Source organism: Lynx canadensis, chromosome A1, assembly GCF_007474595.2.
Source record: "Lynx canadensis isolate LIC74 chromosome A1, mLynCan4.pri.v2, whole genome shotgun sequence".
Taxonomy (NCBI): Eukaryota; Metazoa; Chordata; class Mammalia; order Carnivora; family Felidae; genus Lynx; species Lynx canadensis.
In genome coordinates, this window is record NC_044303.2 from 73,193,038 (window position 1) to 73,211,194 (window position 18,157).

Sequence of the window (18,157 nt, forward strand, 5' to 3'; positions counted from 1 at the left end):
GGTTAATAATAGCAAACCACTGATCCGTCAACTAATGGTGTTTATAGGAAATAGAATTCACGAGAAAAAGAAATAGCAGCATGAGACAATTAATCCACAACATGTAATTTCCTTCTCTGTGCATAGCCTTCACCAAGAGGAAATCTGAAGATTCACCACCTGTTCAGATGTGCCTTTTCTAAGATTTAGAATGGCCTCCCGCCAAAATGACTAAAGGCATTCATTTATACCACATAATAAAAATAAACACGGTGTTCACTGCAAGGTAAGTTTTGTGGTCTAAGAGAGAATGAAGTGAAAAATAGCAACATTCTCAACCCTCAATCTCCTAATTTTAGTAACAGATATTTTATGTGTACTAATTTAGAACACCTGAAATTTAACACACAAAAAGTAGTGACTTCGAATGCATTTGTTATGACCAAGCTGTATTCCCAATTCATGGCGAACACTCATCTTAAAATTTTTCAGCTTTCCTTTCTTTTTGTACAGGTCCAATTTTAATTCCTCCTTCAACTAAATGTTTCTTTCTCTCCTATTTTCCTCCCTCTTGGTTCTCTCATGTATTCCTAATAACTGTCTACTCTGCATGAAACTGAATCCAGTCAAGGGGCAATGTAAATCGGATCCAAATCCAGTCATCACCACTTCTAACCACATAACCATAAGCAAATTGCCCAATTCCTCAGGCTTCATTTTCTCATATGAACAATAGTGAAAATTATACTTACTCCATGGGGTTTTGTTAAGACTAGCACATACTTTGTAAAAAGCATCTGGCACACAGTGAATGCTCAGTACTGTATCTGTCCCTGCTGCCACTGACCGCACCTGTCTACATGGTGGCATCCCACTTCATGCTATAATCCTCGTTATCATATAGTCTACCTAAACATTCTTTTTGGGTAGTTGTTACAATAACACCTCCAAATCTATAATGGTTTTAACACAGTGAATCTCATATTGGGGTACCTGTTCCTCTGAGAGGTAGAAATATTTGTTTTAGTTCTAAAAAAAAGTTACATATATTTGTGAAACCTTGCAGAAGCCAACTAAAAAATCTCAAGGTTCCTTCCTAGTAAGTCTAGAATTTTATCAGTTGAACTATTTATTTCACACACACACACACACACACACACACACACACACACACATACACACACCAACTATAATACTCATTGAAGCAAGGATGCTCTAGTAAAATGTAGGTGATCAATAAGTAAAAAGAATAAAATGCCAATTTTCTAATGTTGCTCAGAAGCTCTGATTAACACCTATATATAATACATTATTTTAAGAATGCAACTTGTTTAGAGGTTAAAAATCTATCAGACAAAGGATCCAAACACACACACACACACACCACACACACACACACACACACACACACTAAAAGGACCACTTAGTAGAAGTATTGAAAACCACTTAACCCATTTAACCCATACTCTAGTTATATCTGACTTGACACACTATATCTTTAATTCTCAGCCACAGAGAATGATGCCTATACACTTTGTACCCTATGTGGAGTTTTTTGTTTTGTTGTTACTCATCATAATTTAATAAATTATTTTGATAATGGTAATAATAGCTTTCAACTCATAAATAACTGTGAAATCCACAATAATTAAATGCATATTGATTTTCCATAAGCACATCAAGATTATATGTCACCTATAACAGAATCTTAGCATACATTTGAGTATTTCCTCCAGAATGATTTTTGTTATGTCCTTGTATCTTTGTATCAAATGACAAAGATTAACTATTTCTCTTCATGGGTAATACTTTCTGTAATATCCTGCAGAAACCATTCATCTGCTTCTTGAGACATCTCTTGTTTGCACTCAAAAATTACAAACGGTTCATCCTTGGTCTTTTGTATAAATTAAAAGATATGCAAAAATATACTGTCTAATGAAGAATTTAAGTCATGATGTCTGGACTAGAAGCATTCTTTTTTTTTAATCTCTGAAAAAATTCTTGCATTTTCATTTAAAACATGAGGAATCTCTCTCCTAATCCTTAAAGTAAAAACAGCTTTTGAAATATTTGAAAAGTAAAAAGGTAAAAATGAATTTGAGAGCAATGAGCTAAGGATTCAAACATGAAGTCACTCCATTGAGAAACACCTTGTTGATAATCCCAATGGTTTACAGATACAGAATTTGGATCTCAGACTTTTGTGATTGATGAACTCCTAGGTTTAGAACAGAAATGGTACTCACTGCCCTGTGACGTGAGTCCAAATACTAGATCCTCAAAGGAAATTCCCTTCCCAATGGTCACCTCTGCTTAGCCCAATAAAGTGTGCCTTCAGTTGAACTCCCTCACAATCTTCTCAAAACTAGTAAAAAGTCAGGGATATTTTAAGTGATTTTTAGCATATTACATTTCAGGTGTTCTACATTCACTTTGCAAAGTGAAATGAATCCTAGATGTGATCCTAGGTGTGTGTCATTTGCAATATCAACCCAGATGATAATGACCAGGATGGACACAGTAAGGATGATATAAGGACACCACTGAATGGTCATGAGTAAAAACAACACATTCTCAAATTGAAGAGCAATAAAACAATAAAAACAAACAAAAATCTTGCAGCATACCCACTTCTTGAGCTACCATCGTGCTACTGCGCAGATGGAGGGGATATGAAACAACTAGGAACTTCCAAGTCAGACTCAGACTGGTTTGCAACAAATTACTCAATCTGAGATTGAGTTTTTGTTACTAACTTGGAGAGTCCAGGTTGTCTTCAGGCTTGCACCAGATCATAGAAGTGAACACCAATGCACAGTGAGGGCTCATTAACTGTGCTTTTCCCTTAACCACTGAGTTATACTAACTAGGGCTTTCTGGGAATTTCTGGCTGCCTACCTTGGAAATTGATACATCCATGTAAAACAGATCATTATTATATCGTGTTTAATTCTAGCCACTGTACCAAACAGTATTCAAATTACTATGCAATACAGGTTTACACAAGGAAAAGTGTGCCTTTTGTTATTTTATTTTTTTAGCATAGAAGTGCTAGCGTCTTGTTTAAATAAAATTATTAGTGGGGCACCTGGGTGGCACAGTTGGTTAAGCATCTGACTTCGGACCAGGTCATGATCACAGCTCATGAGTTCAAGCCCCATGTGGGGCTCTGTGCTGACAGCTCAGAGCCTGAAGCCTGCTTCAGATTTTGCGTGCGTGTGTGTGTGTGTGTGTGTGTGTGTGTGCCCCTCCCTGCTCATGTTGTCTCTCTGCCTCTCAAAAATAAACATTAAAAAATTCAAAATAAAAATAATCACCAAAAGAAAAATATATAAATTATAATTTGTAAAATTATAAATTCACAGAATTATGAATTTGTAAATTATATTAAACAATACCTATATATTTCTAACAGTATATACACATATATAACATATATAATATTATACATATTGTTACTTCATGATCACTAAATCAAAAGCACTTCAGCAAAGATCTCAGAATCTTCTCTAAACTACTGACATATTTAGAATGGAGCCTTTCTTATAGATTATTACATTTACTGCAGGCCATCAAACAAAAATTCTGCAGCTCTGAAAAGACTGTTCACTGTCAGTTCAAAGAATTCTTTATCCTTTTAAGAGTTTTGAAGCCTTTGGTGCATTATTCAAGTTGCCTGAAAACACATAACTGTCATAGCACACACAGGCTTCTTTCTGGAACACTGAAGAAAGATGTACGTGTTTGGCCCTTCATATTTATGGAGAATTTTTTATTTAAGCAGTATCTTATATAAGCAACTAGAAACACATGAATGATGTGTTTAGTTACTAACATGACATTTTCAAGTTGACAGTAAATGATGCAAAAAATCAGAGGCTGCAAGGTCTTAGTGTTGCCATTAATAACAGGAGAATGTGACTTTGACTAATTTGGTAGTGTGTCTGTGGTATCTGTGCTGATAGTCACCCTTATAAAATTAATGGAGGCCAAGATGTATACATTGTGAAGTCAGGGATGCTTGCTAAAGGTATATCAGAAATGGCACAAGGGTTAATACTTCGCCTGACTTTTTTTTCAGTTTTAATTTCAACTATTTTATCTGCAGATTCATTTTATCAACTGCCACATTAGTAGGATATGGCCAATTTTACCAACCTTATTTTTAAACAGATGCTAGACAACAGAGAGATTGTGCTTGATGAAAGTTTATTTTGGAATGCCTGTCAAGAAAATCTATTTTCAAAATCATTATTGACTTTATATTCCTATTTTAAACAACTGCAATGTGACTTTGCCTTAAATTCATATATCCCTGTTTAATTCTAAAGTTGTGTTTAAGCTGAAAGTTAATGCAAAACTTGGACGAGCCACCACTCGCTGTCATATAGGAAAGACTGTATCAATCTACTTTCTGTGTCAGACTCCCCTCCCTCCCCTGGGGAGCATGCCATGCACTTGATCCCTCCAGATACATGTGGGAACAGCACTGGGGCCCATACCGTGCCTATGGGGGTCACTTAGAAGCTTTCTAATCAGCTTAACTCACCAGTCAGCTTGTGCCCTGCAGACTCACTCTTCCATTTCCCAGAGGAGGGACTGGGAAGGGCTCCAGGCAGGATCAGGAGGCCAGCCCCAGGCTCTGCTCTGTTGCTCTCTATTATCCCTCTGGAAAGCATCCCATGCTAGGAGGATCCCAGGAGAGAAAGGACCTTCCATAGCCTCAGTCATTTACCAAATCTCACCGAGGGGAAAAGGGAATAAAGTCGAATGCTAAATACCCTTTTTTGTGAATTTTACAACTGTTCAAACTCTTCCTTGATGCGAGTTCTCATCTGCTAAAGTGAGCCCACGGAGGTGCTCCTGCACTCGGTGACTTCTTAGCTTGCTTATGTAACCGATCTAATTTAAGGCATGTATTTTTAAAATTTACATCCTTCCTGTCCCTGTCCGGGTCATTATTATCTGAGTTAGACTGGAAATGATAACACGGCCGGGATCCTATCTGTTCAGTTCACTTTACAAAATGATTGGCCCAGAACCAGATGTGACCCTTAGAGTAAAATGCTTCTGTCGGGCTGACAGTGGTCTTTGAACATCCCCTTCGAGAAATGCTTTCCAGGTGGGGGCCACTCATCACTGAGCCTAAGTGTCTGTGCTACCAGGTTCCATAACTGAATTCTGATGAAATCGCACACGAGCAGCTCAAGTCCTGTCGGCAACCCCACTAATGCCTGCAGCCCATTAAAAAGAGGCTTCCCGGTCACAGGCTAAGATTTCTGAAGTGTCCCTTTGTTCACAGAAGAAGAAACAGAGGCCCCGGAGGTAAACTGGTTTGTGCTGAATTGCAAAGCTAATTGGTGGCTGTCTCCTGAGGCTCAAGGGTTTGCCCACCAGAGAATAAACAGTGGACAAGTTAAAAATTCTAGAAAGGTAGCTTCTAAGATAAGAGAGAACAAAACAACAATATATATACTGACATCAGCTCCTAGCCATCCCTAAAGTTACTCTTTTATGAGCTAAAGCATTTAATCAGCATGCTGGGTAGTTAACTGAGTGGCTGGGAATGGATTTAAAATGCATTGTTCCTTCAAAAAATAAAAACCAAGATGCTCTAAAATGTAGAGTTCTCAACCCCCAAAAGTAAGCTTCACTCTGCATGTACTTTGTGTGCAAAAAGAATATATTTCATTAAACTCCAGGGTATGTGTTAGTCTGCAAAAATTCCTCTCTGCTGCTATCATAATGTGCCTTTGTTAATTTTCAAGATAAACGATTGAAAGCAAACAGCGATTGCGAAAGAGGGAATCACATGCCACCAAATCCATCTGCTCTAAGGTTTAAAGATGAAGTGCACCGTGAACCCACCTGTAAACTGAGTGTGTCTGAAGCCCCTTCTGCAAGTGGTCTGCACAGCGTGTCCAAGGAAGGAAGATGGAGTGACAATCTATGTTATAGACTTTGTGACTTATACACCAACTGGGCTTATTTTTTATTTTCTTTTAATTCGGGGGTTTTTCATAACTTTAAAAGTATTAAGAACTTATGAAAAACATTAGAAAAAAAATTACCTGGAATCGCTTAAGAAATGACCATTGTTAACATACAGCTATATTTCCTCCAAGTATTTTATATGCGTATGTATAGACAGACACATAAATAAAGACAGATAGATGGATAGATAAGATTTATTATGGTTTATACAATGTTTTAATCCTTTTCCACACAATACATTTATTTTACTAGCTACTGTCATATATAAGCTTATGTATTTCTTTATTGTTAGAGGTTTGGCTTATTTCCACTTTTTGGCTATTAAAAGAACACTACCATTAGCAATATTCCAACAAAATTTACATGTTATATTTACCCAATTCATTTGCTAGAGTGTTCTTTTTTTTTGAAGTTTATTCATTTTGAGAGAGAGAGAACATAAGTAGGGGAGGCACAGAGAAAGAATGAGAGAGAGAGAATCCCAAGCAGGCTCTGCCTTACCAGCGCAGAGTGTGATGTGGGGTTCAAACTCATGAACCACGAGAGCGTGACCTGAGCTGAAATCAAGACTCGAATGCTGAACCAGCTGAGCCACCCAGTCACCCTGCCAAGGTGTTCTTCCTATTCCAACTGAGAGCTCTGTGTTATATGACTGTCTTTATTACTATTGTCTATTGTCCCTCATCAACTTATAACACTAATAAACTTATTGATCTCTTACTCTATGCCAAACACTGTTCTAAGCACTTTTCATACATTTGTACATTTTAATCTTCGCAATAACTTTATGAGACAGAACTAGTATTATCTTTTATCATCTTTAAAGAGAAGAAGAAACTAAACCACAAAGAAAGCCCTCTGTAACTTCCCTAAGGTCACATGGTTAACACAGGATGATCGGGTATTCGAACCCACGAGTCTGGGTCCCAGGCCCTGCTTGGAATTGTGAAACCGTACCATGTCTCTAAAGGATAAGATTGCGTGTTTATTAAGCATGCTCTTTTAATATATTTCCCATTTTTAAAAGTACCATGTAAGAACAGGAATATTCATGTGTTGGGATAACAACTAATTTTTGAAGAAAATAAAGCATAGGAAGGAAATTGTCCTAGTGACTCAACCTGCTTCATTAAAACAGCTTCTTTCTGAACCTAAATGTCCATCAACTGATGAATGGATAAAGAAGTTGTGATTTATATATACAATGGAATACTACTTGGCAATGAGAAAAAATGAAATCTGGCCATTTGCAGCAACATGGATGGAACTGGAGAGTATTATGCTAAGTGAAATAAGTCAGGCAGAGAAAGACAGATACCATATGATTTCATTCATATGTGGATTCTGAGAAACTCAACCGAAGACCAGTGGGGAGAGGAAAGGGGAGAAAAAGTTACAGAGGGAAGGAGGCAAACCATAAGAGACTCTTAAATACTGAGAACTGACGGTTGATGGGGCTGGGGGGGAGGGGAAAGTGGGTGATGGGCATTGAGGAGGGCACCTGTTGGGATGAGCACGGGGTGTTGCATGGAAACCAATTTGACACTAAATTTCATATAAAAAATAAAAATAAAATAAATAAAATAAAATAAAATAAAATAAAATAAAATAAAATAGCTTCTTTCTCAGTACAATTGACATTTGTCTTACTTCTCCTCTTGCAGAATCACAATCCTCAATGTCTCATATTTTTTTGAGAGAAAGACTATAAAGTATAGTTCAAGAAGTTTTAAGTTTATAATATAAAGTTTTAAGTTCAAGAAGTGAATAATGGAGCATTGTGATTCCCATATTTGGGACTATCCTGGCAAGTTGCAGCTGAGATGAGTTCTAACTTGACCCTTTTCTAGACACAACCATAGAGGAGATGCTTATCTCTCTACATGCCACATTTCTAATCTGAAAATAGGGCCGTTAACCTCTCCCTTGGTGCTACGGTGAAGATGAAATCAAACACCACAGATAAAACCACTGGCACAGTGGCTAATGTATACTAAATGATATTTTTTTCATCTTCTGCCTTGTTCCCTGAAACAAAGCAAATAAAAATAAAACCCAGTTTTAAACAACACAGTTTAAAGTCTAAGCTTTTATAACATAACGAGTACTGTCTCCTTGAGAATAAATCCTTCAGGAACTCCATTTGAAATGTCCCTAGCCCCCCCCCCCAGCCCCCGAAGAATATGCAAGCACCCCTTCTCCTTCTCCCAGTGAATACACAGGATGCCTTCAGAGTCTGCTCCCAAATGTTACACTGTTTACAGAGTTTACATCTTACTGGAAACAGATGGACTCGGGACATGATGCTCAGGGACCAGGCCTAAAACTGTATTGGGTGCTTGACCTAATATATCAGGGAGGAAGCTCTCTACATGGTAAATACCCATTACAAGCATCATTTGAGTCTATTGTGGCTGCAGCTATATGTATTAAATAATTGTTATTTCCTTCATTCAGTCTGTTCAAATAATAGTCTCTCCTTAGGCCACATGCTGCAGGAAAAATAGGCAATGATTTCAGCAGTCTCCAGGCATGTCAGCCCCTGAAGAATAAATAACATATTTATCTTTAAAAAATTATGTAGCAGGTTGAAAAAAATGTCATTTTTAACAGCCAGCACCAGAGCTCCCCTAAGGGAGAGAACTGTCTTTAAGAAAATACCTGGATAGACTGCTTTAAGCAGGGAGGAATGACCTGAGGGAATGCTCTATATGAAGACAGCAAATCCAAGACTGCTCCATGAGACGTTAACAGAATCTGGGGGGGTGAAGGAGGCATCTAGAGAGGAGAGTGGGCGAGGCATCTGGAAGAGTGGAGGGGACGGTGGACAGCAGCAGGACAGAAAGGTTTGATCATGCAGAAAAAAGAAGAGGGTAAAAAAAAACAACAAAAAACAACAACTCCAAGTGGCAACGAAGTCAGGGCATTGAGTTATTCACTAAGTCAGAGTTTGGTTCTGCGACATAAACCGCCTTCATCACTGCGAACCTTCAGTAAAGCTGTCATACACACCAATGTCTCGTTTGAATGGTGGTTTTGGTTTCACTTTTGAGCATGCAAGTGACAGAAAAGGAAGAAGTTCCAGCGACTGAGATAAAAATCAGATGGAGAACTCAGCGGAAATATGAAAACACATCTAGGGTGAACATGAGAACATGAGCCCCTAGGAAATAAGAGACACTGGGGGGAGTTGGGAGTTTAAGTCAACTTTCTGTAAACTTCAAAGGGACCTAACATAAAGTCTACATGAATGAAAAGAAGCACTCTCCAGTTGACAAGCATAAAAAGAACAGGACAAAGAGGCACTTTCCAAGGGACTTGGGGAAATGAATTTAGACTTCATCTATTTCTGTTGCAGCTTGTATTTTTTTTCCAGATGCTTGAGCTTTCAAGAGTATGACTTATTATAAAATCATTTTATATGCATTCTAATGAACTTAAGTCACTGTTTTGGTGAAAAGTAAGGCATTCCTTCTATAAGCTATGAACAGAGTGGTGTCAAAACTGAATTTCCTGGATGCAGGCTCTGAGTGTGCTCAGAAGGCAGTAAGTGTGGCCCATGGTGCCTCCACTGTTTCTTGAACACTTGTATGGAATTAGAAATGGCCACTGAAGGGTGGCTCCCTCTCTGAAAACCCGACTCAACAGCCCAGCGAAGTATGCATGTGTCACACACACAGTATAGCATTTCTGGCCTCACCTCATCTGTCTCTTCACAGTTATCCATCCTTCAAAGCAAAGCAACCAAATTCTCACCCCCTCCACCATTCCTCTGACCTACTCCACCATGCTCACCAACAACCTCCTAATTATGCACTTACAATCTGTCCTTTGTCCCCATCCCTTTCCTTGTTCCCTTAGTCCCAGAATATTAACAGTAGCCCTGTCATTAAACTAGTCACCCCAGCTGGGAATCCTTGACTTTGTTTTCGCTATGCATCCCATTATTACTCTGATCCTAACTTCTCCGTCATTATGTAGTTCTTCTTCCTCCACAAGTATCTGAAATGCTTTGTGTTTCCAGATCCGGTCCTGCATTCTGTTTGCTTACTCCATATGCATGCCATGCTTCACCTGTCACTGAATACCTCTCCAGATATCTCATCTCTCCCAGATCCTAACCTCTACTTCCAATCTCTACTTCCCAAAAGCATGTTGCACAGTTCCCCCTAGGTATCTCATCAGATAACTCAGTATCTCCATGTCTGGACCAATGGAGACAACAAGAGAGACCCTGACAGGATTTAGCCTTCCTCCAACCAGGTGCATCTGACAGCTATACCAAGGAAACAAAATCAGATATTTGCAAGGCAAAAACAGTATCTTCCACTAGCCATATAATAATGGATAAACTCTACCCATATGTGAATTAAGAAGATGCCAGAGATTCCAATCTTGCTGCCCCACTTGTCCCTATCTCATTATAAGTCATCACTTAAGCAACTATCTGAGCCACCTCTGTTTTTTAAATTTGCATTTAAATTCCATTTAGTTAACGTACAATGTAATATTAGTTTCAGGTGTACAATATAGTGATTCAGCACGTCAACACCCCCTGGCGCTCATCACAAGTGCTCTCCGTAATCCTTATCACCCATGTAACCCCTCCCCTCACCCCCCACCTTCTGGTAACTTATGCAGTTATGGGGGCTGGCTAGCCAAGTCCAGTTCCTTCTTTATAGTTAGGAGTCTGTTTCTTGGTTTCTCTCTTCCTCCTCCCTCTCCCACTTTTTCTCATTTGTTTTGTTTCTTAAATTTCACATATGAGTGAAATCATATGGTATTTGCCTTTCTCTGACTTATTTTGCTCAGCATACTATACTCTAGCTCCATCATGCTTTGCAAATGGCAAGATTTTATTCTTTTTTATGGCTGAGTAACGTTCCATTGTGTATATATACCACATCTTCTTTATCCATTCATCAGTTGATGGACATTTGGGCTGTTTCCATAGTTCAGCTATTGTAGATAATGCTCTTACAAACATGGGGGTGCAAGTGTACCTTTGAATTAGTATTTTTGTATTCTTTGAGTAAATACCTAGTAGTGCAATTTCTGGATTGTAGGACCATGTCTTATTTAGAAATTATTTCATCTATCTTAATTATAATATCATAATTAACTGAGCAACTGTAACAATAATTGATTTCCCTTTCCTTCTAGAAAAATATATCTTTATCTCCACTACATTTGGTGCTCCCTAACAATATGTTTAATAGAATGGCTCTGTAGACCAAAACTTCCTCATACCCACTCTACTCTCAATGTACTACCCTCAACATTTATCTTAAGCTCAGCCACTAAGAGCTTCCCAAAGTTGTGGTTCCTAAAATTGCAGTTCTCAAAATGCATTCTACATACACAAGTCCTCATAAGGTGCTCCATTTTTAAAATGATATTCATAATAAAAAAAACAGATGAACATAGGGGAAGGGAAGGAAAAAAATAAAAACAGGGAGGCAAACCAAAGAGACTCTTAAATACAGAGACTCTTAAATACAAACTGAGGGTTGCTGGAGGGGATGTAGGTGGGGGGATGGGCTAAATGGGTGATGGGCATTAAACAGGGCACTTGTTGGGATGAGTACTGACCACACAGAGCCTGCTTGGGATTCTCTGTCTCCCTCTCTCTACTTCTCCCCTGTTTGTGTGCTCTCTCTCTCTCTCTCTCTCTCTCTGTCTCTCTCAAAAATAAATAAATTTTAACAAGGCAAAGGAGAGTCACCAAAGGCATAAAAGAAAGAAAAAAGAAAGAATAAATCCTGGATGACCATATAATTGGACTTGTTTATTCATTTAGAAATGACAGCTACAAGGGCACCTGGGTGGTTCACCTGCTTGAGCGTCCCACTGCAGCTTAGGTCATGATCTTACAGTCAGTGAGCTCGAGCCCTGCATCGGGCTCTCTGCTGTCAGCTCAGAGCCTGGAGCCTGCTTCGGAATATGTGTCTCACTTCTTTCTGTCCCTCCCCCCGCTCACATTCTGTGTGTCTCTCTCTCAAAAATAAATAAACACTAAAAAAATTTTTAATATTTGGGGCGCCTGGGTGGCGCAGTCGGTTAAGCGTCCGACTTCAGCCAGGTCACGATCTCGCGGTCCGTGAGTTCGAGCCCCGCGTCGGGCTCTGGGCTGATGGCTCAGAGCCTGAAGCCTGTTTCCGATTCTGTGTCTCCCTCTCTCTCTGCCCCTCCCCCGTTCATGCTCTCTCTCTGTCCCAAAAATAAATAAACGTTTAAAAAAAAATTTTTAATATTAAAAAAGAAGAAATGACAGCTACAAACTTGTATCCTCCTGATGTCAGATAAAATTTTTCATAGAGCAAAGAATAATATTCATAGCCCTGTAATAGTCTCTTTAGTGATTTGATGAATGTTCTTGGTACACAGAATAAAACCATTCTTTTGGTTGTGAATGTTGCTTCAATTTCACTACTATTTCACTACTTCATTAAGAAGAATTTCCAGATTGTGCATGTGTGTGTTATATGAAATACATTCAATGGTAGCTGTTTTTCTAGAGATGATAAAAAATCTAGAAAAGTAACTTTTGTTGGAATTCTTTACACGTGTATTTCCAGAAGCAGGGTGAGCTAATGATTGGTGTGATAAATGCTTGTTCATATTTTTATCAGATCAATAATAAGCTTGGTTTCTGAATAACTTGGAAAGTTACACTAAGAATTAATATCGCACCATCTTTGCACGGAATTTTTCTCTATTTTGTTATTAGACTGAGAGTACACTATATTCCAACATTTCTAAGGATCTTCTTCATAAACTCTCCACTCTTTTAGGCCTGTGTTTAGTCAGGGAATAGATAAGCCAGAACCTTATAGACCAGCCAAGGGGCGCCTGGGTGGCTCAATCAGTTAAGCATCAACTCTTGGTTTCTGCTCAGGTCATAATCTCATGGTTCATGAGTTTCAGCCCCATAGCAGGCTCTGTACTGACAACATGGAACCTACTTGGGATTCTTTCTCTCCCTCTCTCTCTGGTCCCCTCTCTCTCTCTCTCTCTCTCTAAATAAAATAAACATACGTACATACATACATAAGCCAAAATAATACTTTGATAATTTTTTGTACTTTCATAGTGCTTAGTAAGTTCCAGGCACTGTTCTATATGTTCTTAACACTTACAACTCCCAATGAGGTAGGAACTATTGTTATTCCCATTTACAAATGATAAAATGGAAGCACAGAGAGGGTAAGTAATTTGCCCAGAGTTACAACAGCCAGTAACTCAGGGCATGAAGCCAAGGTAGAGGCTTCAAAGCAAACAATGGTAGTTGCAGAACCATGATCCAAGGTAGGGAGTCGGTTGAAGGATCAAGGAGAGGGAATGCTTCATGGACCAGGGTTGAACAGCAAAGCAGCAGCAGAAGGAAAACAAAAAACAAACAAACAAAAAAAAACTAGACTGTATGTCTCTGAGCCATGGCTTAAAGATTCTTAGAACATTCTCTGACTGAGGGCAAAATTGGTCTCATTGTTTAGGGCAGGCTCCAACCTTATAGATGGTATTTAGTAAACTCACTTGGGGATGTTTTACTTTAAGGGGCTAAGGATCCTAGACAATCACTGTGTATCTCCTAACCAAACATGTCTATATCCTCTCTTCTGACTGCATGATGAGCATTTCCTCCCCTCAATTTTAAGAATGAGCTGTTCCATGGGGCGCCTGGGTGGCGCAGTCGGTTAAGCGTCCGACTTCAGCCAGGTCACGATCTCACGGTCCGTGAGTTCGAGCCCCGCGTCGGGCTCTGGGCTGATGGCTCAGAGCCTGGAGCCTGTTTCCGATTCTGTATCTCCCTCTCTCTCTGCCCCTCCCCCATTCATGCTCTGTCTCTCTCTGTCCCAAAAAAAAATAAACGTTGAAAAAAAAAAAAAAAAAAGAATGAGCTGTTCCATTTTCTCCACTACTTCTCATCTGTCCACCTTGAAAGAAATTCCCTGCTCCTCAAAGGATCCCCATCACACAGAATCTGATCAAGTTACTCTTCTTCCATAAAATCCCTCTTTTCCTTTTAAAGAAGGAAATAGCCACAATATTTATTATGTGCATATTGCACACAGTCATGTATTTCATTGAAATGTTTTGTTTTTCTGCATGAGCATCTCGCCGGCAAATCTCTGTGGCCAAAGACCATTTAGGATTACTTACCTCTATGACTGACTCATAATGCTCATTAGTGTGGATAGCTTGTACAAAATGCCTAATGGGCATTTGTTAAATGAACATATCAATGGAAAGCATAATTTATGTGTTACCCTGCTTTTTCCATCAGCCCATTCATGTGTGGTCCACAAAAAGTGCCCAATAAATCTTGATTGATTAATTCCTTCGCTGTTGAGTCAGAAATTGTGGAATTAACAACAAATACTATTATTACAATCTAGTATTTGTTATTTTAAGTGAATAACAGTTAACAATATGAAGTGCCTCAACTGCTTTGTTTAATTGCACAGAACCCATGCTACAAACACTACCCCAGGGATTCATTTCTAAAGAAGGCAAACACTTTCTTCCTTCTTTCACGCCAGGGAGGACACACGGCATATGTTTTGGTCCTAGTTGGTCTTCTCTGTCTCTGACACATAGCTGACAACAGTTCATAAATTTGAGTTTTCATGGTGATAGCAATTAGAAAGAAGGCTTGTAACTCAAGGCTACCAAGTCCCTTTGCATCAATATATTCTGGGTTTGCTTTGACCTTTTTGAAAACGTTGCATATGTATGCTGCATGTTTGCATGTATTCTTTCTGGCATTACACTGAGACTGTGAAGTTAAATGTCATTGCAGCCTAGATATCCAAGCCACCTTATCATATGACATTATTTGGGATATAATCACAATGAGCAAATCTGTTCCATAGGAACTGTTTAAAAGGTAGACATGTACCTTTTTTGGTAATTCTTTGTGAAAACATCTCTACTGATGCCATGTCCTTTTTATTCTTCTCCCCCTCAAATACTTTTTTACTTTATTTATTTAAATTTCAGACCAGAACTATAGGGCAGGTCACATAACAATTTATATCTCTATAATGAGAAAAGATCTCAGTTGATCACATGTCTAATACTGAACACTTAATTTTCAGAATGCTCTTACTTTTTAATACAAACGGACAAGATGACACACAAATACACCAGTAGGATTTTAAAAATGAGACACTTCTAAAATTATTGTTACTATACATAAAATATTAGTCTTTTTACTTCCGCCATTAGACCACTCTCCCCCCTCAAAAAATTTTATCTCTGAGAGAATAATTCTTTGGTTGCTAAAAGTTCCACTTTTTTCCCTCTGTCTTTCCACTGCTTAAGCATGCTTGAAACTCTCTTTAATCATCCTCTATGCCAAGCATCAGGCACAGTGCCTGGCACACTGTAGCACTCAGTAATTGTTTGATCAGTGAATAAGAGAGAATCTTTTGAAGTTACACAAACGAACCAAAATCTTTCTTTTGAGGATGGATGATAAAAAAAAAAAAAAAACAAACATTTGCATCAAAGGATAAAGTACTCTTTCAAGTTGAATCTGTCTACGAATCTAAAAATTCAAAGGCTCTAGTACATTACCTCGGCATTTTATTTTTTTTTCCATACCACTTTGAAACAATAATTTTGTTTTATCTAGCTTTTTAATTTCCTTCAATCACAATCATGAAAAACTGAGAAAGTAGTCTGTGTTCATGTTAGCCTGAAAAATATAGCGTGTTGCAAACTCACGAAAACAATCTGCCATAAATAGGACAGTGATAGTCTCACGTAACTTCATATTCTCAGTAATTAAGAGGAAAACCGATTCGAAGTCCAAAGCTGAATTCACACTGATTCAGTTTTGTATTAATTCTAAATGCAGACCAAGATATTTACTTCCTTTTTTATATAAGATTTTTTTAAATGTTTTTTTTTTATTTATTTTTGACAGAGAGAGACAGAGCATGAGCAGGGGAGGGGCAGAGAGAGAGGGAGACCCAGGATCCGAAGCAGGCTCCAGGCTCTGAGCTGTCAGCACAGAGCCTGACGCGGGGCTCGAACTCACGGACTGTGAGATCATGACCTGAGCCGAAGTCGGTGGCTTAACCGACTGAGCCACCCAGGCGCCCCTACTCCCTTTTTTTTTACTACACCATAATAACATTTTTAAAGTTTACTTATTTGAGAGAGAGACAGAGAGAGTGAGTGGGGGAGAAGCAGAAAGAGGGAAAGAGAGAATCCCAAGCAGGCCCTGCACTGTCAGCCCAACACGGGGCTTGAGCTCACAAACTAAGAGATCATGACCTAAGCTGAAATCAAGAGTCAGCAGTTAACTGATTGAGCCACCCAGGCACCCCGCCCTCCCCCCCACACAATAACATTTAGAGAATCAAAAGTACTTCAAAACCCTCAGAAGAAAAGTATTATCTAACTTGTAAATAGTCACCTCCTCACACTGTAGCGACCACTTTTTGCTTATTGATGGAGTAAAATATATTTCTTTCATTTCATATATGTGAATGGGTGGTGTCTTCTCATTTTTATAAGTGTGTCCCCTTGGACATTTTTCCCTATAGTCTGAATTTGGCAGTTCTCTTTTCCCGTTGCAGTGCCCATAAGTGCCAAGGTCATCCCCATGGCATGGTACTAACACCACCACACCTGCTCCCCTACCAGCCCAGCCTCTGGACGCAGGACTCCCCAACCCTGAGGTCCAGAGCAACAGCTCATCTTTGGCTCTCTGGACCCAATCAACTTTGGTTTTGTGCCAGCTACCAATTTTCCCATTAAATTCTAGTGCTGTCCCTGAATCCAACCCGAACACAGCACCGTGTTTCTCTGCATACGCAAGTCTTGGCTGTGGTCGTGAACTTACGTCTGGAGTGAGTGATAGGGGACAACCTTGAGCTAGGTCCAAGGCCACGTCACCCTTCCCTAGCAGTTTCACTGCCTTGTCCCTCCCCATCCTCCCTTTAAATCACACCATTGCTCTACCCTACACAGTTGTCACCAGCCCTAGAGACAACCTAGCAGTGGCAGAAAGCCACCCTGCCAGTGAGTACTGCTCGGTGGGCCAATCCAGACCTATATAGTTGGTAATTGTCCTTTAGTGGAACGTATACTGTTGCAGAAATCAAACAGAAGTCATCTAACCAATAACATTCTAGAAAACAACATCATTCTTTTCTACTCTGTATCACTTTCACATAAAAATTTTGCCTGTCATCCTTGGGCCATGCTAATCTTCTCAAATTGTTACAATTTTAGTAAATGTGCTGCAGAAGCAAGTGCTCACAGGAAAAAAAATTTTAACTTTTTTTTTTTTTTGAGAGAGAGAGAGAGAGAGAGAGATGTGGAGTATGAGCAGAGGAGGGGCACAGAGAGAGGGAGACACAGAATCTGAAGCAGGCTCCAGGCTCTGAGCTGTCAGCACAGAGCCCGACATGGGGTTCAAACTCATGGACCGCGAGACTAGGACCTGAGCTGAAGTCAGACGCTCAACCGACCAAGCCACCCAGGCACCCCTTACATAAAAATTTTTAAAAATCAAAACAAAGAGAGGGTTGAAATTGAACAGTATTATTTTTTAGTAAGCTGCATGTTTTCTTGGGTCTGATTCTAAAAGCAGAAAAAACATATGCTCTTGCTAAAAAAGGTGATTGATACAGATTCTCTAACTTTTTGGCTACAAACTATGGGAAAGTACTTACCGACTCACTAACTCAAAATAGCCTTATGAATTCCCTACATTCTTATGTGAACTATCATTTAAAAGGTAAACTAGGCATTTTTCTTCTTTTGAAATTTATAAATTTCAGGGCATTTTATACACTGGGCTTGATCTTTTCTTCATAGCAGAGAAACCTTCTGAACCTTATGAATATGCTAGCAAGTTCTTCTGTGTTCCACTGAGAGCCCTAAATACAGAAGGTCTGGGAGAAGAAAAGTGGGGAAGTTTGCATGGTGTTGCTAAGAGAAACCTAGTGGAGTTTATTACTTCCCTGTCTCAAGAATCTGTTATCTGTTCACCAAAATATATAAATATAAATTAAAATAGATGGATTGATAAATAAAACTTTCTAACACAAGATAATTATCAACCACAAGCTAAGGGGCTGCACATGACATTAAGCTACGCTGGAGAAACTGAGGCCAAAATTTCAAGAACCTAATGTGAATATAGTGGGATCCTAAGAAT

At 39.1% G+C, this 18,157-nt stretch overlaps 1 protein-coding gene and 1 pseudogene across 1 annotated transcript in view; both read right to left on the minus strand.

Annotated features, from left to right (window-relative positions):
* The window catches only part of FGF14 (fibroblast growth factor 14), a 618,457-nt gene that overhangs the window by 482,039 nt on the left and 118,261 nt on the right, over positions 1–18,157 (minus strand). The gene's annotated exons all lie outside the window — the stretch shown is intronic.
* LOC115526766 lies at positions 17,151–17,246 on the minus strand (annotated as a pseudogene).